The sequence below is a fragment of the Electrona antarctica genome (assembly GCF_951216825.1).
Source record: "Electrona antarctica genome assembly, chromosome: 1".
Classification (NCBI taxonomy): domain Eukaryota; kingdom Metazoa; phylum Chordata; class Actinopteri; order Myctophiformes; family Myctophidae; genus Electrona; species Electrona antarctica.
Window position 1 is genome coordinate 17,612,755 of NC_136806.1, and position 26,378 is coordinate 17,639,132.

Below are 26,378 nucleotides of genomic sequence, written 5' to 3' on the forward strand. Positions count from 1 at the left end.
ATTGATTTCTCCAGAGCCAGACGTATAGGAGGTGCTTCTCTCTCTCTGCTCCCTGGAGATGTTGAGCAGCAGTGGAGGCTCATGGCCTGGCAGAGTGGCAGCACACCCGCGGGAAATCACTCTTGACCAAATAAATTAACCTCACTGTCTTCCTGATGCAGTCAGCCTCCATACATGCAGTACTAGGCTAGCATTAGTACAAATCATAATAAGAGGGTCATACAAGCCCCTCAGGGCTCTTATAGGTTGAGATGTTCACCATTGACTGAGCTATGCAGCACAATGCTGTGCTATATATATGCAGCACAAAATCTGTGAAAAATCTGGGTATTACTTTAAAAATATTCCTTAAAAAATAATGGATCTGGGAACTTCTCCTTTGGTACACCCAGTCATGGGACATGTGAGAATTAATGGTCCAGTGAAAAAAACAAAAAAAGGCCATTGTGGGAGTATGGATTATATTTTTTTACACTATCACTAAACGCGAGTGAAATTCACCCAAACACCTGCCTGTATAAAAAAACAGGGATGTGGTCAAGGAAACAAACCTATACCTATACACTGAGCATCATGAAGGTACCCAAGGACCCACCCACTTCAGACATCAGCAACATTATGGAAATCACATGTTCTAGGGCTAACCATTTCAGCTATATGTGGACAAAGCCTGAAGCTGAATCAAAATTATTGTCTGTCTAGCAGATAAACCTTAAACCGTTTCTATTTCTATATTCAAATAGCTTTCTCCAAATGAAGTTAAAGAAACTGAATGAAGTTATTGTGATTGACAGCAAACACAACAACAACGAGTTATAGTTTTGCTGGCCTCTAACCTATACTGTTAACACCCTTTAAACTGTTTGAAATGGAATGTCACACAACCTCTGATGAAACCCAGATGAGCTTCAACAGGTCCAATCTAAATGTATGCATACTGTATGTGAAGCCGTACAGGGGTTACGTGTTTGCCAGCTATTTTCAGCAGGTTGTCAGGGAGCACTTCGCTCCTTATTGACTGTAGACCTGTTGCATAATGCATCCCTACAAGCTGCCCTACTGAAACGGGCCTAGAAAGGACTGAATTCGCAATCAAAGAAAAAAGAAGAGAGGCATAAGCAGGCATAAGGCAGGCTTTGCAGTTCAGGAATCAATTATGTATGGTCTTTCTTTCATATTCATTGTTTGTAGTGAGCAGTGGTGGAAAGTAACCAAGTACATTTACTTAAGTACTGTACTTAAGTACAGTTTTTGAGGGATTTGTACTTTACTTGAGTATTTCCAACAATATCCAATCCTTTTACTTCTACTCCAGAGGCAAATATTGTAATTTTACTCCACTACAATTATTTTAAAACTTTAGTTACTATAGTTACTTTGTAGATTTTGATTATTATTACAAAACATACATTAACCATTTCAGCCCTACAGTACAGTATATACATTTCGGCCATTTGAAATTAGCCGATCTACAAGCTCACAATGCGTCGTGGTGTGAGGCATTGTGAACTTGTAGATCGGCTATTTTCAATACATTTTAAAATGGGACATTCTGCATAGTGAGTACTTTCTACTTTTGGTATACTTTAAGTACATTTGGATGCCAATACTTTTACTTGTAAAGGAGTAGTTATATTTGTGATAGTGATACTTTTTACTTAAGTAAAACAATTGAGTATTTTTCCAGGTGCAAGACTGTACGGCACTCTTGATAATATAACTGTAATGCTGTTCTGGCATGGTGGTGATCAAAATCCAGATGATTTATTTACGTTATACACTGCAAGCTCTTTCTGAATTAGATTCCAAAAGAGTGTAATGGGTATGGGTTGTACTGTAACTCAGAGTGTAATGGGTATGGGCTGTACGGTAACTACAGTTGTACCGTAGTAGCTATTTTCCCATCCTCCTTTATGCTTCTCCTGACCTTCTTAAAGGCATATAGTCCTTTAAGGTCTGTGTCCTGTCAAGCACCAATCATATAAATGCACTATACATCAGTTGAGACTTGAGAGGCTGAATTTTGTATGGAATAATAAATGGCTGTGTGTGTGTGTGTGTGTGTGTGTGTGTGTGTGTGTGTGTGTGTGTGTGTGTGTGTGTGTGTGTGTGTGTGTGTGTGTGTGTGTGTGTGTGTGTGTGTGTGTGAGAGAGAGAGAGAGAGAGTGAGAGTATGTGTGTGTGTGTGTGTGTGTGAGAGAGAGAGAGAGAGAGAGAGAGAGAGAGTGTGTGTGTGTGTGTGTGTGTGTGTGTGAGAGAGAGAGAGAGAGAGAGAGAGAGAGAGAGAGAGAGAGAGAGAGAGAGAGAGAGAGAGAGAGAGAGAGAGAGAGAGAGAGAGAGAGAGAGAGAGAGAGAGAGAGAGAGAGAGAGAGAGAGAGAGAGAGAGAGAGAGAGAGAGAGAGAGAGAGAGAGAGAGAGAGAGAGAGAGAGAGAGAGAGAGAGAGAATTACTACTGAACGGAACCAGGCTTTTAACCCATTTAGGACGGGAACCCCAGGCAGGAAAGGTGACATCAAAAGATGATCTAATAGAGTTGCGTGACTGATACTGATGCTGTAGTATCGCTGCAGTAGGCATGTCATGCTCAGGGAAATCAGGATTTAGAAAGAAAGAAAGAGAGAAGGAAAGAGAACAGAGAAAAATAAACCGATAATTACTTTCTTTTATACGAAAGGGGAGTGTTGAGACCATTTAAGAATGGTTTGAATACCAGCAGTTGTGGGAGCTGTATCCATTGAAGGCAATCAGCCAACGAACCTCTCAAGTTCACCGGTGTATAAAAGAGTGGGTGAAATTACACATTTTACAAGATACTCACAGATAGTTACATAATGGAACAATACATGGTTAATTACACGAAAATCTCTGAAACCTGAAACCTAATTTAATCACACATAGTCAAGTTGGCTACAGTATGTTGAGACAGAAGGGTTGAAATGTGTGAGGTTTAAAAAGGGCCAAACAGTAGTACAATAGCACATATTGCAGCAGTGCTAATGCTTTGTCTGTGGCCAGGCTCTGAAGGACGTTTGCATGACAAGGTTAACAGGATCAGCAAGACCCTCGTAAGATATCCTTATTCACGCTTCGCTCACACGGAAGGAATTTGGCTGTCACAACCGGCCGGTCACATGCACTCTACTCATTACTCAATTATTTGTGTCATTGTTTTGGAAATTAGCTGTGAAATCCTGCTGATGAGGTCAGGTGCAGGATCCCCTTTAGATGCATACGGTTATTATCAAAAGTATATTGATTGATTGTCATTATATAATGCTTCATAATATGTTATGATTATTGTTATAATGCATTATGAGTATGAGTGCTGTTTATAAATTATGCTGTGTTATTAGCAGTATTGACAGAGTTATCATAGAAACTACTGCAGTGCCAAAGGATTGTGCAGCCTTGGTCAATTTGCACATTTACAAATGGAATCCTTGGAACCTGACTGGATTGCATTAACATGTGGATTAACATGTGGTGTCAAACGTGGCCTCTGACTTTGTCTATTGCAGCATGAATTTCTAAATAGCAAACTGCTATTAAATGGCCACAAAACCAAGGTCATGCTATTTTCTCCAAATAGCCTAGTCAATGTTCCCTCATCAAACATCACCACTCTGGATGGAGTATCCATTGAATGGGTTGATTTGTATAAATATCTTGGGATTTGGTTGGACAACAAGTTAAACTTCAAACACCACATTGATGCCTTGGCAAAAAAGCTCAAGTTCACGCTGAGTTTCCGCTACAGAATGAAGTCCTGCTTTTCTAATGCTTCTTGCAAAAAGCTGGTTACAGGCCTCTTCCTGTCGCAGCTCGATTATGTCGATACTGTCTATCTACGGTTTTGCTAGTTCCTCAACTCTGAGCAAACCTGACCCCTTGTTTCATGCTGCATTGAGGTTCCCAAAAAATCCTGGGGCGACAGGGCCTTCTCTTCTTTTTTATAGCGATTTCAGTAGATCCCGTGATCTTTTGTGGTCAGATATCATTTCTTGGGGTCTAGTAGGACTATAGTAAATAATAAAAAAATAAATCGCTATAAAATGTTGTAAAACAATACATATTTAGCCCCTTGCTCGAATGCCCCCGCCCCCCCTGTCAAAAACAGCTAAAATCCCTAAAACGAAAGAAAGCAGCAAATGAAGAAGAAAAAAAATAACACTCATCTTTTACTTTCTCTAATAACTACCTAAAACAAACTAAAGTTGTCCTTTAACGACTCGCAGGTTGCTACATTTATATATTCTCACTTATTTAAAGCCATTTGCTCTAAATTTGAACTTGTCCAAAACTCTCTCAACCTCAGATCAAATGCTTGGCTGCGCTATGTCGTGCCGCCAACAAAATCTGAGGCTGAAAAAAAGGCCTTGATTTGTTTTTTGGACCCTGGTCTTGGAATGACCTACAGACCAGACTCAAACTGGCTTCTGCATGTGATTCCCCTAGTGAGCTTTAAAAGGATTCCCATGGGCACACTTCCCAAACATTGCTCCTGCTTTGATGTATAGCAAATGTTTGGTTCTCTTGCTTTTTAGTTTATTAGCAAATTTCGTTGCTTAGTTTTTATATATTAGCCTTTATTGGTTGCATTAGACATTCCTGTTCTCCCTTTGAGCTTCTTCGGTAGTGGGTACTGTATTTATGAACGTTACATGTCTGTCCTGTTATTGTCTTGTATTTTATTGTTACTGGCAGAGCTGTGTCACTTATTTTGCCTGTTCTCTTGGCCAGTTCACACTTGTAAAAGAGACTTCAGTCTCAATGTGGTTTTTACTGGTTAAATAAAGGTTAAATAAAATATAAACATGCACGTAAACACCATGTGACATGTCACTTTTATTAAAGGACGACTTCACCCATTTTCAACCTGTATCTTCATGTAATGCTCATTATAATATGGTACCATTTTTGTCTACCACGTCTACTGTGTCTCAGAGGAGGGCTGTGGACCGTTCAGAAACCCGCCCTACCAGTGACATCATGGATCGGGAATCCAAGCTTATACTGTAGAAACTGCAGGCTTTCTTTCGTTGGAAACAGTGAGCTATAATGGAAGAAATTGTTCTTCTTGCGTTCCTAAAAACAAAAAATGAAGTGTCCACCACAGCCCTCCTATGAGACACAGAAACAAATGTACCAATTTATCATGACCATTAGTGAGGACCAATTATATGAAGATGGGTTGAAAATGGGTGAAGTCGTCCTTTAACACACTGAGTTATGTTCAGCTGAATTAAAAATGTGTGTTTGTTTTTTTATCTGTCATGGCTTTGTTTAATCGATTCCATTTTGTCTGTTTGTTTGTTTGTTTGTTTGTTCCTGCAGGATGGCGTCCCAGAGAGCGAGAGAATAAAGGGTAGGTTTTGCAATCTTTCTTTCCTTGTCTTTCATTTCTGAACAGAGCTTAGCCGGTTGTTTGCTCTATAAAGCAGAATTATCCAGCATAACATGCACAGCAGTGTTGTTTTTGGCAGAACATTTCTATTTTAGTTTATAATCTTTGGACTGAAACTTCATTTATAGTTTTAGTCATATTTTAGTCACCTGGAATGTTTTAGTGTTAGTCTAGTTTTAGGCGAGTGTCATGCGATTTTAGTCGACTAAATCTACAGTTGATTTAGTCGACTAAAATTTATTTTGGCGGGTCTTGATGCCGCTGTAAAATGACTTATACTGGATCTCTTGTCCACTAGTCCCTTCCTAACATTGTAGTCTAGTCGACTAAATTGTCAATATATTTATTCTTAGTTTTAGTCACCATAGCTTAGTTTTCATTTAGTTTCCATTTAGTTTTCGTCAGTGAAAAAAGGTAGTCGATGAACATTTTTCGTCTTAGTATTAGTCGACGGAATCAACACTGATGCACAGCCACAGCGAGAAGTTAACACCATCCACTTGTTACCAGTTATGGCCTGGCTCCAGGCCCATAACAAAGAGGGGAAAACTACGCCGGAGGTCAAGCAAAAATGCAAAAAGTGTTTTATGAACAAATAGTGAAAAACTGAAGAATTAAGCAATTAAGTTAGGTTTCTGAAGAATTAAGCACTGCAAGGGAAATGGTTAGGCAGGTATGATCTTTGCCTTTTCTATCAGTCGCAGCAGATCTGTCCAATTCTGAACACACGGAAGCCACATTTTGGCTGGTATTAAACTTTGCAATCTGTTGGAAATAGATTTTTTTCTGCCCTGGTTATATTATCAATACAGTATATAGAGCAGTGTTTCTTAACAGTGGCAGGAGCAAAACATGAGTTACTTCTGAAAGAGATGTGAGCATTATGTTGTAGTTTATTGGACCTTAGGTCCTGATTTCATGGTCAATGCGACATTCAGGTCCTGGCTTGAAAACAGACATTTCAGAACGATCCCTGCATGGTCGTATCTGGTATGATATCTTACTATCTATCCATAGGCTGTTCTTTTGTAATAGAGGTGTCATGGGCATGGCCCAATCTTGTGCATTACTGTAGCTATAGAAAGCTGAGTTTCATTTCAAGTGCCTTCATCAGTGCATCAATACGGTGTGGAAAATGAGAATCTTCAATGGTGTATCGACCAAAATGCTGGAGGGTGGGGTGGGTTGGAGTGTAATGGCGGAGACGGGAGAAAAATATAGCAGCAGAGAAAGCACTTTCTCCGTCTCAGTACAATAAAATGTCGGCTTGAAAAAAGACGGAGAGAATATGGAGCTGGAAGGAGCTTTGAATAGAGACTTCATCCATTCAATTCACACGTAGATTTAGTGCATGCATCCAGTTACGGCAGGGAGACGCCAGCATCCTTTGGCAGGATCCTCTGGCAGTATACTTCATTTGCTGTTTCATTTTGTATGCCGTTCACAATTCATATTTGTTCAATTCATTTTTATGTGCTTGTGAAAAGCTTAATAAAACCTGTATGCTTTATGATATAATGTAATACCACTGTAGCAATTACCTCAGCCATTACTTATTGGCTGAAATACATATGCCATATTATTGCAATGATAATAATTTCTAGGACGTAGATAATAGATAATATACTGGCCTAAGTCACATTGCGTAGCACTAGATTCATTGACTACTTCACTAAGAGACCACACCTCTACGTAAGTTTTATTTGAAACGTAATGAGATGAATGTGAAACGGTTTGAGGAAGCCAAGGTTAGGGCGAGACTCAGTGTGGGGGCGAAGTCTCGGGAGCTGAGGGCCATCGTTGCTCTACTCAAGGCCAGCCGGGGTGCCTGATGGAGGGGAAAGGAACTGGTTGGAATAACGTGTTCCCTCCACGTGCTACGCCCAACCGGGAAACTCCCCCCTGTCAGGTGAAAAGAAGCGGCTTGGACTCCTCATGCATTGAGGTCAGTCTGTTGCTCTCCCAGGTTGGCAGAGGGAGTGTAGCGCCCAGGATTACATTTAAAAATGGACACTGGGCGAAAAAAATGGGTTACAAAACAATCGTGGGATAAAAACAATCACACCCGTGTGAAGTGGACCAGCTCAGTGGCCTTGTGGTTAGAGTGTCCGCCCTGAGACTGGGAAGTCGGGGTTCAATCCCCGGCCGGGTCATACCAAAGACTCTAAAAATGTGACCCAGTGCCTCCCTGCTTGACACTCAGCATCAAGGGTTGGATTGGGGGTAAGTCCCTGCGACATACTAGCGTCATGTCCAGGGGGTGTACTTGTACATCAAGCTGCCTCACGCTACAGAAACAGGAGATAGGCTCCTGCCCTATGGGCCTCATGGCTCGGCAAGGCTACTTACTTTACCGTGTGAAGTGAAGGGGCGCTTAATCATCGAACATCATCGCACATCATCATCAAGAATGGTGGTCCCTTATTGGCAAAGGGTTCCCACCGACATACATATGCTGATTTGCTCAGATAAATATGACGTAAATTCTCCATTCATTGTCAATGGCATTTAATGTTTGTGTTCAGACAACACAAACATTAAACACTATAGCAGTTAATTTTAAACCAGTGGCCGATGTTGAACTTCTTCAGAGACAGTTCATCCAACTAAACTGCCAGTGGTGCACACAGTGATAGTGAATCTTCCTGCGCAACATTAACCCCAATGACTCTATACCTAACAAGGTGGTGTGAGGCAGCGGCAGCAGGTTTTCCTCTCTCTGTCTGAGAGATGCATCTCGTCTGTCTGGCTCCTGTCTGATGCCCCCCCCTAGCTCCCTTCCTCTAGATAAAAGACAGTGTCAGGTGAAAGGTGGCCCCTACAGCCTAACCTGTCGACCACTAAGTGTTTGAAAGGGGATGCTAAGTGGATGTCTCCCTGTCTTTCTCCACGTGGGAAGGTCAAAGCTGAAATTGTAGAGGAGGTATTATCATAGAGGGCGTTCTGCAGCTGTCTGCTGTGATTCACTTTAATGTGGCGTGTTCGTAAGCCGAGGAGAGAGAGAGAGAGAGAGAGAGAGAGAGAGAGGAGTCATCTCACTCTGGCCACTTTTCAGCAAACTCATTGCCCAAGCCAGGATATTAATGAGACGAGGAGCAAACTGCAGAGAGAAAACATAAATAATTCAAGCCCTTTCCTTGGATTGGAAGCTTCCTGAATATTTATTTTACCTTTTGAAATAAATATGTCCAACTTTGAAATGCGGACTTGCGGTCTTAATTTCCTTAGCAAGAATCAAAACAAATTGAGTTTGTCAATGACATAACAATATCATAAAGCAGTTATCCTATAGCCAGTTCACAGGCCATGTACTAATTTTCATTCCAGTCTCGAGGAAAGGACTCTTGGGTTGGTAGTTGTGTATGGTACTTTATTTCCAGAGGGGAAATTAAGGCATTACAGCAGCTCTCATCATCAAAACAACAAAGAAGCAATAGACATCTAAAAAACATTATAATGCATTACTAAAGAGTATCATAAAATAAAAACTGACATCTAGGAAATAGTAATAGTCCAGTCGATTGATTTTAACATCCCCTCATTCCCCCATACAAGCTGATGAAGTCAGCCAGGGGAGGAGTTGTACAGTCTAATTGCGGCAGGCTCCTAAGTGTAATATAGTTGTAACAGTCTTTTGCTAAAGGACAGAGCTTGTCTACCCTGCCACAGTGTCTTGTTTTGTGTTCTGGTGTGGGCTGCATTTTCTGTCGTTGATGTACGCATTTAGGCAGCGGATTGGAACCCCAAAAAACAATTACAGTCCGATGGAATGCTGCCGCCTATGAACCAAACAAAAATGGAATGTCAGCATGAATGAGACAAAAACAGACATAAATAGTGCTGTCCGGTTCCCAGAATGCACTGTAATTGGAATTCCAAAACAACCCTGCCAATACCAAGCACCAACTGTTCTTTTATATAGGCCTAGGTTGTAAGCAAATAAATAAAAACTGTGAGTCTGGAGTAATTTGACCAAATGAAATACAAGATGGGATTGTTCATAGTGCCCCCAAACTTATTACTTGTTCAGTGGCAGAAACGTTATGAAATCCAGGCTGTGGTGGTTCCTACAGTATGAGCTGAGCTCCTACCCCACCCCAGAGACTGACATTTTATAGACCTCACCTCACATTGCACACACTTATTGTGCCCTTTCTTTTATGAACTCCACTACACAGACTGGAATAGAACAGATTTGTGTTTCCGAGAACTTGCGCACGCACGCACGCACGCACGCACGCACGCACGCACGCACGCACGCACGCACGCACGCACGCACGCACTCACGGCCGCACACACACACACACACACACACACACACACACACACACACACACACACACACACACACACACACAATCTGTAATTGGATGTACACTGAATGTTCCTCCTCTCAGCGGGACTGCACCACTTTTCATGGCTGCAAAGTGCAAACCACCATCATTGTTTTGAACTACTGTATGCTACTCCCAACAGTAGCATACAGTAGCATCTTGGAGAGGCTTAAGTGTGCATGCCGGTAGGCCAGTAAGGAGAGAGTTACAGTAGTCAAGTTTTGACATGACTGATGTCTGGATAAGGAGCTGGACTGACTCCTGGAGGAGGACTGAGGAAGGGTCTAATTCGTCAAATGTTATATAGTGTAAACCTACAGGATCGAGTGACCGCTGTAATGTGTGTGCTTTGAATGAGAGCTGAGGAACCAAGGTTCTTGGCTGTTGGAACTGAAGTGACCAAGGCATTGTCTATGTAAATAGTTAGCTCATGCATGGGCCAGGACCAGTTAGGAGCGTTCGTGGGGATGAACGCAAACCTTTCCAAGAATCCTGGTAGGTCCGGTCGGACTTTTAAGTATTTCCAATATTGCAATATTGATACTTTTACTTAAGTAAAACATGTGAGTAGGCTACCTTTTCCACCACTGGTTGCCTCTGCCTGTGTCAGCTCTCCTCTTTCTTAGGATGACATAATTTATTAATTTGTATGCACAGCAACTCTCGTGCCCCCAACAGACCCAAACTCGCACAGCAGACGTACATTTGAATAATTCAGGGGCTGCGAACGGCGAGCCCTAAATTGTATATTAATTCTAAAATTACACACTGTGCCCCTGGGTCCCTGGTTACACTTTTAATAACTGTGCTCAGTGGTATTAGAAGAGCTTGGCGCTGAACAATATGGAGCACAGCATTTTTCATACAACAGACTCCCTGTTGTTTCATGCAGCCTCCTCTCTTTGTCTTTGCCAATTTTTCATCTGTAATATCTTTTATACAATATGTCTTAATCAAGTTACCTGGGATTCAGGGTGCGGTCTGTAGTCGGCCAAGGAGAGAAGTATTGCATTCATTCATTTTATTTTAAGAATGCACTGTGTGGCAATGAGAGGGCTTTATTGTTAACCTATAATATATAAAAATCTTCTTTTTACAGTTACTGTAAAAGAAAAAAGAGGAAAGAATCTGCCTGTTTGCCATTGAATAAAGCTGAAGAGGTGGATCCAAAGACAAGTGACTTAAAATGACTATCCACCTACCTTGTACCAATACACTGATTTGGTGCTTTCATTACCTCATAGGTGATGATACATAAAGAGACGTTATTATGTATACTTTGACTTTATGGTACACTTGATAGAAAACACACTTATGCGAGAGAGTGAGAGTGAGGTCTAGCCAACACCAACTCGGGATTCCTGGATCGCTGCTCTCCACAAATTCCTATCCAACATCAGGTTCTTGAGCTCTGCAGTGTTGTTAGCCGCAGCACGTCGACATAGGTGGTACGCTTCTTTCCCCTCCTGGCTTTGCCCTGGGTTGGCTCCCATAGAGTCAATTTACTTGCCTCAAGTTCTGGGTGCCTGACGCAGTGCCCTGCCAGCCTTATCCTTCTCTCTCTGACTTTGTCCGTGACCCGTGGTAGGTCCCCATAGAGGTCCACATTTCTGAAGCGGTCCGTCCATGTGACACCTATAGTGCTATTCGTAGCATTCTTGTGTAGACTCCATCCAGGGCTTTTTCCTGTTGTACTGTGAGGGTCCATGTCTCGGCCCCATACAGCAGTACTGACTCTTATGAATATGGTGCTAATCTTATGTCAAGTCAAACGTGGCCAACGTGGGAGGAAGAGCAGTATAATATTTGATACATTATTTCACCACAAATGAATACCATGTGCATGCCACATCTTATTGTACAATACTATTCTATTGGTGTATTAACCTCTGTATCAACCTTTGGAAAAGTAGCACGTTTTTTTTTTACTCTTTTGAAAAACATTTTTGAATCGTTAAAATAGCCAATCTACAAGCTCACAACGTGTCGGTGTAGATCAGCTAGTTGAACTATTCAAAAATGTTTTTCAAAATAGTAAAAAAAAAGGCAAAGAAGTTTTGGGATAAGGGGTTTAGCATGGACGTACGTAAATAGAGCCCTTTGTCCCTTGTGTGTGATGAACACACACCTGTCATTGTCATCCTTGCCCTCCATTCTCCTCCAGTCAGTGGTGGAAAAAATACTCACATGTTTTTATTTTGGTGTCAAAATGTAGGCCTACTTAAAGTACCAAAAGTAAAAATGCTCATGCAGAAGAATGTCCCATTTCAAGTTTTCAGGAGGAGAGGACACTGGAGCAACACGGACATTTTGAGCATTTAATTAGGTGTGACACGCTGTGAGCTTATAGATCGGATATTTTCAAATGGCCGAAATGTACCGGTATATAAAAGTGGTTAATGTATGTTTTGTAATAATAATCCAAATCTACAAAAAGTAAGTACAAGATTTGCCTCCTAGATTAGTAGTAAAGTAAAGGTATTGGAAATTGGAAATACTCAAGTACAACAAATACCTCAAAATGTTACTTAGGCCTCACTCACACGGTCGCTGCAGATTGCTCTGTGCTTGCTGTATACAAAGGGTGTGACACAGCTTGCCCCAATGCATTTCCAATGGGAGTCACATGGTCTGACACAACACTTGTGTTGTATGAGGGGGAGGGGCGCAGTCGAAACACAGCCGAATGCCATACAACAGCTTGTAGTCCAAAATGTAGTCCTCAAACCATGTGACTTCCATTGGAAATGCATTGGGGCGGCCATGACACTCACAGCATTCATACAGCAAGCATGCAGCAATGCATTAAAGGTCTGAGTGAGGCCTTAGAGTGCCGCCTACAGCACTTAAGACAAATGTCTTAGTTACTTTACAGCACTTCTTACAGTCTTCCACAGGCTAGCCTAGAACAGACAGAGCTCAATCCTCTGGGCCAAGGTCAATGAAGTAAAGAGTTGTGCTGACCCCCTGGGCTCCTGTTATATGAGCTCTGGGCGCTCAGTCGGCTCATGATCTCTCTGACCCACTAAGCCTGCAGGGTACAAAGAGTGGCTTTGACCTAAATAGGAGTGCACATATACTGCACCTATACTGTAAGGTGAAAGGTACTGTAGCAGTGGTGGAAACTGGAAAGTAACTAAGTGCATTTTCTTGAGTACTGAACTTAAAGGCGTAGTGAAACGGAAATGGTGGACATTTTATTTTGAAGTTTCAGACGGTCTCAAGTTGAAACACCGCTATGAAGTTTCTGAACCAATCAGAGCGTCGCATCCCTTCAGGCGATGGGACGGTAGCTAGGGACTGTTGCTATGCTATACGCAGCAGCGTGGTGTGTGTTTGTTTACAAATCAAATAGACGGCCAGCTGTACCAGTTTACTGTTATGTGGCTTATTTCTACCCTATAATGTTTTCAGATACATATTTTAGCGTGATGATTAAGTTGAAACCGAGTAATACACTGTCTGGATGTTATCTGGAATGAGGATTTCTGTAATCAATAGCAGCTGTGCTGCACGGATGTGCACATATGGAGAGGATACGGGTGAGCTTCATTTTTATTGGGTTTTATCGATGTGGGCCTCGACACGTCATCACGCAGCACGTTTTCGGTTTCGTGAAGTAATAAAAAAAATATTTTTATGGAATTTTGATATAAAAACACACAAAAATGAGAATTTTCCCATTTTTTTGGCATCCATTGTTAGGTATGCTCATATGATGACCACGGAGATGGTCTAAAAGTGTGAAAAACGTATTTTTCATTTCACTACACCTTTAAGAACAATTTTGAGGTGTTTGTACTTTACTTGACTACAGTATATTTCCAATGTTCAATACTTTTACTTCTACTCCACTGCATCTCAGATCCAAATATTGTGCTTTCACTTATTATTTATTAGAACACTTTATTTGATTTTGATTATTATTAAAACATACATTAACGGCTTAATTTAGGCCATTTGAAAATAGCTGATCTACATGCTCACATTGCGGTGCATCGATGCACCACATTGTGAGCTTGTATCGGCTATTTTCAAAAGATCTTTAATTATACATTTGAAAACTTGAAACAGGACATTCTGCATAATGAGTACTTTTGGTACTTTAAGTACATTTTGATGCCAATACATTTTCACTTTTACTCAAGTACATTTTTTGCATGGTTTTGTTTTTGTAGTATATATTGCAGTATTGATACTTTTACTTAAGTAAAAAATGTGAGTGCTTGTTTCCACTACTGTTCAAAATAAACAAGACCTGTGGGCTAATACCATGATTAGCCCTGTGGCTTCCCTGCAGCAATCTGTGTGGGTAGCAATTTAACCAATTTTGGGCGGGAACCCCTTTTGGTGTTTTAAACATTATGTTATAATTTAGCTATTGAAAAATAGCAGATCTACAAGCTCATAGCGCGCCACCGAGTGGCACGCTACGAGCTTGTAGGTCTGCTATTTTTGAAAAATCGTAAAAATGTGGCGCAAATCTTTGAATATATATTCTTTCAAAGTGAATGTTTTTAACTCAGGTCTAAATGGGTTAAGTTGCTATGTGTCCAGTTAATTGGAGTGCACAACTCTGCCACAAAAATCTGCCAAAGATAGCTGCTGTAAATTGGCTATTATCTGCAAAGAGTTGTGGTGTAGGCCCGGACCGGGCACCTATAGGCTCCAATGTAGCCTGAATGTGAGTCCCGATCCCGGACCGGGCACCTATAGGCTCCAATGTAGCCTGAATGTGAGTCCCGATCCCGGACCGGGCACCTATAGGCTCCAATGTAGCCTGGATGTGAGTCCCGATCCCGGACCGGGCACCTATAGGCTCCAATGTAGCCTGGATGTGAGTCCCGATCCCGGACCGGGCACCTATAGGCTCCAATGTAGCCTGAATGTGAGTCCCGATCCCGGACCGGGCACCTATAGGCTCCAATGTAGCCTGAATGTGAGTCCCGATCCCGGACCGGGCACCTATAGGCTCCAATGTAGCCTGGATGTGAGTCCCGATCCCGGACCGGGCACCTATAGGCTCCAATGTAGCCTGGATGTGAGTCCCGATCCCGGACCGGGCACCTATAGGCTCCAATGTAGCCTGGATGTGAGTCCCGATCCCGGACCGGGCACCTATAGGCTCCAATGTAGCCTGAATGTGAGTCCCGATCCCGACGGCCTTTGCTGCGTGTCACTCCCCAGCTTTCTCTCTATAGATTGATTTTGTGGAGGTTAAAAAAAAGAAAAGTAAAAAAAGAAGGCATCAAGTACAGAGGTAATATAACTCATGTCCAGTTACAGTATAGAGGGTTTAGGTGGTTAAGTTGCCTTGTTTTAATGGAAAATAAGTCTAATTCTGATAATGGATTATAAGCACTTTGATTGATTTTCTGCATTCTATCCTTTACTAAGATAAAGGATAGATAGTTACAGGATCCTGTTACTTCCGGTATAATGTACAAAAAAAGTAAAAAAAAAAAGTCAAGTCACTTCAAGCGGGAGATTTTATTTGAAATATAGAGATGGAATAGTGCTGAGGAAGAGAAAAGTGTTCTGCCTTCCTTTGCAATCGTTGGAAACCTGCTGTGTTAGAGAGAATTAAGCCAATATTTGCATTAGCTGAATATTCATCACCGCCAGCAGCCCGCCAACCTTGCTGTGATGACAGGTGGCTTTATGAAAAAGTCCATTGTCCACTGGTGCACGGGATTTTTCACCAACACCCCACTAGACCCCAAGCTACAGCTGCGGAAAACGGATAAAATAGACCCCGGTCAACAACAAAAAAACGTTATACGGAAATATTCGGCGGCAGTGTGCAAATGTGAGGTTGACATAATGTGAGGTCGATCCATGCTGGTAACACGGTACACATAAATGAAACACACCCACACTTAATGTTGACCTTCAGCAATGTTGACCTGTCATGTCAAAATGTCTGTTATGAAATTAACCCAATTAACCCCAGCAACAAAAAAGACAGACTAAAATTGATTGTATTAATTGAGTGAGGGGTATGACGTTCGAGAGACCCGAAACCCAGATGACGTTGGGATACATCACTGAGGATACGTCTCAGGTGCATCAATGTGATGTTTTTTGTTATAGTTCTTCTATTTATAGTGACTCATAGGAATAGACTATGTGACAACCAGGTATAGTCTGGTGACCACCGGAGAGACGGGTGACAGCCGGAATGTAGAGGGCACCCGGGTGAGCAGTATGGGTTAGCGCCCCAGCCTGCGCCGTGTGTTCGTGTGTCCTCCGTGAGGACAGAGGCCTAGGGCCTAGGCTCTAGGGAATATTACTTAAAAACACATCTTGCTGAAAAAGAGACGACAGTGCAGAAGGCCAACTATTAGGAGACTAACTCTTAGGCTTTTGAACACTGATGCCTGCCAGTCACAATGTGGGACAGGGTCTCGATTTGTGGGACGTCCGCCTGAAAAGTCTTGGAAATGAGGCACTGTCCCACGCAAAGAGGGACATCGCCAATCTCACTTCACAGTCAGAATGTTCTTTTACAGGGCACCTGTCCTGTCTGTCTGGGCCATGCAGTGGTGTAATATCATGTGGGCTTTTATCACTTCCTGTACGAGGGCTCTCTCACTAATTCACTGGAAAACATCTCTGTGCCTCAGTGCCGAGGTTATTTTGACTCTGCCCGAGCTTCAGATAAATCCATCTGTCCACTCAAGCTGTGGAGTCATTTGTTGCCCAGCTAGTAGAGTGCTACTGATAGAGCTGAGTGAACACCAGCTGGAACATGCTTTTCCTCCAACAACCCCCACACCCGCCCCACTCCACCTCCTGTGCCTCCTAATTGCTAAACTGTGACACCGCGACTCTTTTTGACTTGTCCTGCGGGGCGTAAACACGTCATGAACATTTTATGAAGGAACTATTTCCGGCATACAACCCATGCACTGGAACTCTCTGCTGCACCGTTTGAAACATTGATGATTTCCCCTTCCGCCTCGATGACTCTGTTCTGTGGAATTGTCTTCAACGGTAAGACCTAAACAGATGGGGTTAGCGAGAGATGGACTTTCTAATCTTAGGAGAGGAAAAGGCTTGATCGGTAAAAAAAACCCTATATCCAATCCAATCCATTTTTTATAGAGCGCTTTTAAAAACAACAGCGTTGAACCAATGTACTGTACACTCATAAAAAAAATGGACTAAAAGACTAAAAGATAAAAGCAAAAACACACACATAAGACCCTCTGTAACTTAGGTCAGGTGACATTCACACCAGAAAGCTTTGCTGCGATTAAACCAGCTAAACACAGTTGGAGACGGAGAAGGCATATTTTACGCAGCGCAAAGATGTCCCGTTACCGTGGATAGATGTGGTCGAATGAGGAGACTGAAGCCCTGATCGAAATGAGGACGAGTACATTAATCAATTGCTTAAGGAAACACATAAAAACACTGCAGTGTAGCCTACAGAATAGTCTGTCTGTCTGTCTGTCTGTCTGTCTGTCTGTCTGTCTGTCTGTCTGTCTGTCTGTCTGTCTGTCTGTCTGTCTGTCTGTCTGTCTGTCTGTCTGTCTGTCTGTCTGTCTGTCTGTCTGTCTGCCTGCCTGCCTGCCTGCCTGCCTGTCTGTCTGTCTGTCTGTCTGTCTGTCTGTCTGTCTGTCTGTCTGTATGTGCCGTAAACATGGAGTGCTGTCACTGTGTGGGGGCTGGGGAGTATGGACTTTCATCTCGATAACATTTTGCGCTGCTGTCTGTTATATCAGTGCGCTCAGCGCTGTGCCTCCATGCCCAAAAGAACAGTGCATGGCTGCGTGCGTATAGTGAGAGAGAGAGAGAGAGAGAGAGATTATCACTATGTAGGCTAGTTTACGAATGGAACACATTGATAAAGGTCCCCCCTGCTGCGTTTCCAATTGCTGCGGATGACAGTGTGAAGGCAAACCGCAGCAAATTAAATATGAAAGAATCCCAACTTCTCCGCCCATTCGCATCGAGTCTACCAAAGTATTAGGTGGGAATGTGACCTTAGTCTGTGTTAAAAGCCAAGGAAACTCTATTATTTGGCTATTTGGCTGGACCATGTATGCTAACCCTGCTAGAGGGCTTTTCATTTCAAGCAAACTTCTAAGGATGATGAGGACATGATTGAAGACGCCTGCGGGCATAATTGAAGACCGTGGAGCCGCTGTTAACGGCCCCTGATGGCATAACAGAAAACACACAGAATCGTTTTGAAAGAGCAACGGCCAATTGGGAAATCAACACTCGCTTGGCCCACCAATGGCGTAACTCCATCAATCACAATCACTGTACCCTGTCAGTCAGTCACAGACTTTCACGTTTATAGGGCTGGCCTATAGCTGTTGTGATCCAGTCAAATAGAAAGAAAGCTTACTGTTGTTTAATTTAACATGGAGCCATTTTGCTCACCATGGGAAGTTCAGTCAGATATTATAATGCACAAATAGATGTAACCAATATTTTATTATAGAATGAGAATACAAGGGTGGATATAATAATTCAGAAACTATAGTAAAATACGCACATCACTTTGTGGAGGTGCTGGGTTCAAAAAGTGACATATGAAAAGAGAAGGGAACCCGCACACTCATATGCTCCAAAAGATACATTTATTGGCGACGTTTCGAGCCAAGGCTCTTCATCTGGTCAAAAACTCTGACCAGATGAAGAGCCTTGGCTCGAAACGTTGTCAATAAATGTATCTTTTGGAGCATATGAGTGTGCGGGTTCCCTTCTCTTTGGATATAATAATTCATCTTGGTGTTCGGCTCTGCTATTTTATTTCTCTCTGCTCGGCATCATTAAACATTAAAAGTAGCGAGATAGATATACAATACCAACCCCCCATGAGGAACCGAACAAATGTAGCCTCGGCCGGGAGGCGAACCCTGGGACCTACGTATCCGAAAGGCCCATACGTTACCAGTCGGCTAAAGAGCCAGGCCCGATAGGCAAGCAGCAACTCAGCATCCTATAGCCCACAGTCGTCCCCCTCACCTGGAATACACGCATGCCAGTCAGGAGCTAGGCTTGACTTACTGGGGGGACCTCCACAACCAGGCAGGTAACGTGCTGTCGACTACGCTGCAGTAGGTCTGTAACGCTGAGGAACAACGGAGGAACCTATTCATACCACTGCCACCAATGTTGGCCGGGAGGCCAAGGCTACATTAGCATATGTATCCAAAAGGCGCATACTGTACGTTACCAGTTGGCTAAAGAGCCAGGCCCGATAGCTACAGTATGTGCCAGTTGGTTTATGACCATACCTATACATGCTAGGGGGGGCTTTAGCCCCCTCTGGTGAAGGCTTAGCCCCCACTAAGCCCCCATCCCCACAAACCCAACTGAATGTAAACCAAAATGCATTAGCCCCCACTCTAAATAGCTAGCCCCCCATAGCCCTCCATCCAGTCACAATTTTCTGGAGCCATCGCTGCCTTTCCATCATGTTTCACTCTGTGGGGGGGGTGATGATTAAATAAGTCTCCTTGGCTTCTCTTTCATTTTGTCCATATCAGAATGCAGCTCTGGGAACCTCGGGATAAACAAGCCCATTTGTCACAGAAGGCCATCTAATTGTAGGCTAAGCCGTTCAGACCCTCCCAATACTGATGTACAGTGCAGTCAACTGTCTGCCTGGACTGGTCCACTGCAAACAGTGAGCAGTGCCATGTTTTATCGTCAGTCTGAGAACTGGTTATATTCATGGTCAGCAGTGTGATTTAGATGGGCTTCATCTTGTTCTTCCCATGGTAACAGTTTTCTGTATCAGTGGTTCTCAAACATTTTCATGTCAAGGAGCCCCACAATTATATGTAATTGGCCGCCAACCCCATCTCAAAATATTTTGTTCCAGGGACCCCCAGAAGCAAAGATTTGAATTGCAAATGTTCGCTTTAAAAAAAATAATATATATATTCAAAGATGTGGCGCTTTGAGCTTAAGTATATCTGCTATTTTTAATAGGTAGGGTGGGATATACTCCTCAGCCAAGTCTGTGAAAGATTTCACATAAATTGCACGCTGTGTTCATGATTTGAGGCTTTTTGTTCAAAACGGGTCAATCCTGCAAACCTTGAAAGCCAATGTTAGCCAATTAGGATGGAATATGAAATATTGGACAGATCCGTCTTGAACACATGACTATAGAGATAGTGTGTAACGATCTGTACTCCACTACAGTTCAGAGGCAAATATTGCATTTTTACTTAAAAAAAACAACAACTTTAGTGCATTAGCCACTTCAGCCCAATATACATTTCAGCCTTTTGAAAATAGCCGATCTACAAGCTCACAGTGCGACTTGAAATAAGACATTCTGCATAATGAGTACTTTTACTTTTGGTATACTTTAAGTACATTTTGATGCCAATACGTTTGTACTTTTTCTCAAGTATATTTTGAATACCATACTTTTACTTGTTACACTTACACAGAGTATTTCTACATTGCAGTATTGATACTTTTACTTAAGCAAAACAATATTGTACTTTTTTCACTCTAGCCTACATTAAATAATATATTCTGTGAAAGTTTTCCACAGAATACAGATGCTGCTGCTACTGTTTAAGTGGTTATATTCTCTATGGAACTTTGCATCGATATTTAGTACTTTTACTTTAGTACTACTGCAAGTATAATTTGACACCAATAGTTTATGAATTGTTACTCGAGTCACATTTTGAATACAGGTCTTTATCAGAGAAACCTATACATTTCCTATAGGTTTCTCTGATAAAGAGAATGTCTCAATGTCTCAACCTTTCAATACATGACATGTTTATTTTTATTTTTAAACATGACACGTTTTAGTTAATAATACATGATTCAAGCATTCTGAATTATAGGGTACTGTGCGGTAATACAATAATGAACATAACTGAGGCGGTTGTATAGAAGGCCTCCCTGCTCTTCCATCCAGACATGTAGAGCCTATGGTTGGGCAGGACCAGGGCTGGACTGGGTCAAACATTCGGCCCTGATATTTGGCCCAGACCGGCCCACAACAACCGGCAAGCAGATAGCAGATACTCTACGCCCGCTCTGTCGAGGCACACACAAACAAACAAGCCCTAATACCACCGCTGTTATACTGAAAATCAGACCCGTCTGAAGTGAGTGGTACTGTACTGTACTGTACTGTACTGTACTGTACTGTACTGTACTGTACTGTACTGTACTGTACTGTACTGTACTGTACTGTACAAGCCCTCCTCCCTGGCCTGTGTGTGTCTATGTGTTAGGACAGCAACAGTGACACTTGGTGGTGAACAAACGCAATAACACTATTTTCGTGCTTGGACAGACAGACCCAGGGACAAACAGACCCAGGGACCCAGGGACAGACCCAGGGACACACATAGCTGTCTATAGGAGTGGTTGCAGCACTCAAAAAACATCCTTCCATGTGCAAAAACAATATTATAAAGTGGCCCATTCATTGGGCAGCCCAGCGGGAGTATGCCCTGTACAAGGGCAAGACCACTACTGGCGGACAAGAGGTATTGCATGAAACTCAAATAGAAACTACTCACATTCTCAAACGTGCTCTCCAATTATAGCTCAACAGTGAAAATATTGGCGCTCGCTCGGGAGACTCGGGTTCGAAACTCAGGTGGATTAGCCTATGGATTGCAGCTTTAAAAAATATTGAAATGGTTCCTTGCAGAGACTGGTGAAGGCTGCGGGGTCTCAAGTATACATGATATTGTGTCTCAGGAGTCAGGACCTACTGTGTGTTTAAATGTGCACCTTGCACATTCTGAAAATAAATACATAATACATAATATAATGAACTGTCAATGTTTAAATGAATGGGCCTCATTAACAAAACATTGCTTGAATCCGTTCAACTTGCTCTTGAGAAAAGAGAAATGTGGGATTCATAAGATAATTATGTTGGAATATATCCATTTCGTGCCACGGGTTCATCAGATGATGAATGCCCATTGTTCCTAAATTGGATGTGGGTGTATGTTCGTCTTGATTAGCATACTGTAGGTAGGGGAGAGGTATGCATATCAAAACGGAGATAAGAGGATTTAGAGGAGCAGCCGTTCTCAGTGCTGGTATTTTCATTCCTGCCTTGTGTACAGTTGGAGGCCATCGATATTGTCCTTTTCTTTTTGCTGAGGTTTGCGTGATCTGCGCAAAAGGACAGTTAACCCATTTTGGGCGGGAACCCCTTTTGGTGTTTTAAACATTATGTTATAATTTAGCTATTGAAAAATAGCAGATCTACAAGCTCATAGCGCGCCACCGAGTGGCGCGCTACGAGCTTGTAGGTCTGCTATTTTTGAAAAATCGTGAAAATATTTATTTCAGAAAACTGGAGGATTTAGAAGGATTTTTTAAAATTTTGAGGTCAGGCCTAAATGGGTCAAATGATAAGGGACAATATCGGTGGCACCCAACTGTATATGTATTGCCAAGTTCTCAGAAATATCTAGGTTAGAGTCTGTCTATTGCATCTGGCACTATCCATACACATGCATGTACGTTACAGCTGTTTCTGCATCCACTCAAAACTGGATATATGAAAATGCTAAGCGAAATCATCCCACTCACTCTGCCTGCCAGTCTAAACCTTTTGGCACTGAACTAGAAAACAGATCACACCTGGAATTATAGCTGACTTTGAAAAAAACATTTAGCTTTGCCAATGAGGTTGCCCAGATTTCTGCCAGCACCACTGAATCCACAGATGAGGGATGAGCTTGTTTTTTTTTTTTTATGTCAGCTGCCATGTCAGAAATAAAATATTCTCCATTTTGCATTTAAAAATATGATGAGCCAGATGTCATGGATGACACATCTATAGCTGCAATGCATGTGCAAATGAATGTGCGATGTTTCATTATCAGCACACACACACACGCACACACACACACACACACACACACACACACACACACACACACACACACACACACACACACACACACACACACACACACACACACACACACACACACACACACACACACACACACACACACCGGGAATAGCAAGGCTACATGTGGTGCACTAGCTAATTCCAGGTTCGACATGGCTTCATTCAACACTGCTGCTGTGCAGCCAGTTCATGTCTATGCATACAGGAATTGTAATTATGAATACGTATTTTTTTTCTTCCGCTATGTAACTAATGTGAACTTATTGTTGTTGTCATGCCACCTTGCAACAAGTATTTTGGTTGTTTGCGTATTAGTTATCCCGATTTAAAAGTGACTTACAATAAGCAAGGTAATCACATTCATATTGATTGATTGATTGATTGATTGATTGATTGATTGATTGAAACCTTTATTTATGCTCGAAAAGAGCATTGAGGTTCTCCATCATTTTCAATGCTGACGAGATCACATACAGTACAGTGTATATAAAACAATTTAAGACAGGTATAACACAAATCAAATCTTCACGTAAGGCATAGAGACATACAGACAGTGAAACAAAACATAAGTTAAAAACAGTTACATATTGAGGCATTATGCACTGCCTCAGGAAACTATAGGATCACAGGTACACCAATAGCCACCATCAGTCTAAACATTATATAGTATCAAAATAATCAGTACACTGAAACTATAGAATACCAGGTAAACAATGAATTGATTGATTGATTGAAGAATTTATTAACAGTTTGCAGAATTACAGTACATTTCAAGCACAAACTCAATACAAAGGCTGTTAACTGTGAGTGGACGACCCAATTAAGCATTACACTTGTTTCCAATAGGGTCCACCATGTTCAAATCATCAAAACATTTAGAGACGTACAAATAGACACTTCTATAGACAGAACAGGAATTCATCAAAAAGGAGGTAAAAAGGGAAAAGAAGTATATACAGTGAGGGGAAAAAAGCATCTGTTTAAATAAACATGCGATCTAAATTACATTCTTAAAATTGTGGTCAATACAAGCAAGCCTATAAGGAACAAAGAACAAGAACAAAATTAATTACTACAGTTCTGACTTCAGTAGGGAGTTTGTTCCACAGTTTGGGGAGCTATTCAGCTTTCCTAATGTCCTAATGTCTGTCTTATGTCTGTCTCTCCTTTGTGCTGTGTCGAAAATAAAATAAAAAGTAGACTGAGGCTTTGCTGTTCAGTCTATGGAGACATATTACATTTAAACTCCATAGGGCCCCATCTGTCTTGACGAGGAAAAATGAAGTGTCATGGAAAATAGGACATGGGTTGACTTTTGAGGTGTCGGAAACGGATATCACAGCCGTGACCGTCAGCTACAAAAGTATATCAGCGAAAAAGTGCAGACAGACAAAATGAATGTGAACAGTCTGCAATGAGATGTCCCACCATTGTGACACAAGATTGGCGGCTCCACTGCAGCTCTTCTGATAGCAGGCCAGGAAAGTAGAATAACACGATTAAAGCCATAACTCATCTTTAGACGAACAAGGAAAGTTTTTCATTTATTTATTATTTGGAGGACAGGAACAACTTTGATTGCAAACTATTGCAATGCATAGTACTCTACCAGACGATATCTAGTGACTGATGGGGTTTTCAGGGTCTTAGAGAGCTTGGTGACTCAGCTAGATGTAACTATATACCAGGTATGGTCATCCTAAGCCTTATTAGTTATGACAGGGGTTCTCAAACTGTTTTGGCCCAGGTACCCCTTGGAGGGGAGAAATATTTCCAAGTACCCCCTCATCCTCGCAACACATACTTGCAACCTATACATTTAGATGCCATTGGAACTATTTGTAAGCATTTTTCAATCAAATTCATTTCACAGGACCCCACTTTTGGAACTGTGGCCTTATGATATTATAGCAGATTATGCTTTGACAAGATCTTTGACAGATGGATATAAGTGATTCGTGAAACCCAACATTACTTCTCCTGTTTGGGGAACAGGAATTGCACAACTGCCAGCAGGCGATGCAATTATCTGCAATATTTTGCCACCAACCTGACCTACGTCCACCCAGGTTGCAAAAAATCATCACTTTATTAGCCTGGAATCCAGACAGAGGTGTTTGTTCAGAGGTTCTTTTTCCCCCACTTTGCTTCTCAGTTTGGCTATTATCCTGTTTGAGCTGTATTTCCAAAACGACCATGAAAATGGGCACGGATTTTGCATAAGGACACGCTGTGATTGGCCAGTAACCACTTTGAGTGGCAGTCAGGGCAAACGATCTCGCCAGAACATGATTTACTATTCTGTCCGTATCAGGTCGCAACTCGAACTGGGCTATCCATAACGGCAAACTATTTAATGAGGTCACGGCTGGTAAATATTAGATGGCAAAATCATTTGGTTGCAGAGATTAGTGGGATTTTGAGCAATTGATACAGTAATAATCATTATTATTCCATTGGAATAATATTGGCCAATAATATGGATCATGACACTACACTCTACAACTAAATAAAGACAAGACTGAGATCCTTGTAGTAGCCTACTGTATGTGTAGTGTGTACTGTAGGAGCTAAGGGTCAGAGGCAGGAGATTTGGCATCGGCTGTCTCGTACACCCAGTGAGCTGGTCAAATGACTGGGTCTCATCATGGATTCAGAAGGGAAGAGAAGAGAAGAGAAGAGAAGAGCTTCTTACTGTAATACCCTCCTTGCTTGGTATGGGCAAATGGTGGCATAAAGTTAACATAAGTATAACTAAATGCATTTGAAATTAATGTTACTTTTCAGGATTATTCAAAAATAGCCAAAAATCCTTCAGGGTTCTAATTTAAATCAAACATTTTAACCTTGAGAGCGGCTATTTTTGCTACTTTTGTGTGACATGGAATGATGAAGTAGGGTATTAATTTACGAAGAAAGTTAGAATATGGAGATAAGAGGTTTCTGCCCGACAGTATGCAAAGTGGCCCTCTGGGGTGAGTGTGGAAATATAGTGGCCCTCTGGGGTGAGTGTGGAAATATAGTGGCCCTCTGGAGTGAGTGTGGAAATATAGTGGCCCTCTGGGGTGAGTGTGGAAATATAGTGGCCCTCTGGAGTGAGTGTGGAAATATAGTGGCCCTCTGGAGTGAGTGTGGAAATATAGTGGCCCTCTGGAGTGAGTGTGGAAATATAGTGGCCCTCTGGAGTGAGTGTGGAAATATAGTGGCCCTCTGGGGTGAGTGTGGAAATATAGTGGCCCTCTGGAGTGAGTGTGGAAATATAGTGGCCCTCTGGAGTGAGTGTGGAAATATAGTGGCCCTCTGGAGTGAGTGTGGAAATATAGTGGCCCTCTGGAGTGAGTGTGGAAATATAGTGGCCCTCTGGAGTGAGTGTGGAAATATAGTGGCCCTCTGGAGTGAGTGTGGAAATATAGTGGCCCTCTGGAGTGAGTGTGGAAATATAGTGGCCCTCTGGAGTGAGTGTGGAAATATAGTGGCCCTCTGGGGTGAGTGTGGAAATATAGTGGCCCTCTGGAGTGAGTGTGGAAATATAGTGGCCCTCTGGGGTGAGTGTGGAAATATAGTGGCCCTCTGGAGTGAGTGTGGAAATAGTGGCCCTCTGGGGTGAGTGTGGAAATATAGTGGCCCTCTGGGGTGAGTGTGGAAATATAGTGGCCCTCTGGGGTGAGTGTGGAAATAGTGGCCCTCTGGGGTGAGTGTGGAAATAGTGGCCCTCTGGGGTGAGTGTGGAAATAGTGGCCCTCTGGGGTGAGTG

The 26,378-nt window shown here is 42.2% G+C and overlaps 1 protein-coding gene and 1 long non-coding RNA gene across 2 annotated transcripts in view; one reads left to right on the forward strand and one right to left on the reverse strand.

Moving 5' to 3' along the window:
- LOC306940464 overlaps positions 1–21,943 on the reverse strand; it is a 687,363-nt gene extending 665,420 nt beyond the window's left edge. The window contains exon 1 of the long non-coding RNA XR_013792022.1: positions 21,823–21,943. This is a non-coding gene — a long non-coding RNA (uncharacterized lncRNA). The remainder of the gene's footprint in view (positions 1–21,822) is intronic.
- fstl5 (follistatin-like 5) overlaps positions 5,339–26,378 on the forward strand; it is a 146,129-nt gene continuing 125,089 nt past the window's right edge. Inside the window, exon 1 of the mRNA XM_079525439.1 lies at positions 5,339–5,365. The gene's annotated coding sequence lies outside the window, so the exon portion shown is untranslated. The remainder of the gene's footprint in view (positions 5,366–26,378) is intronic.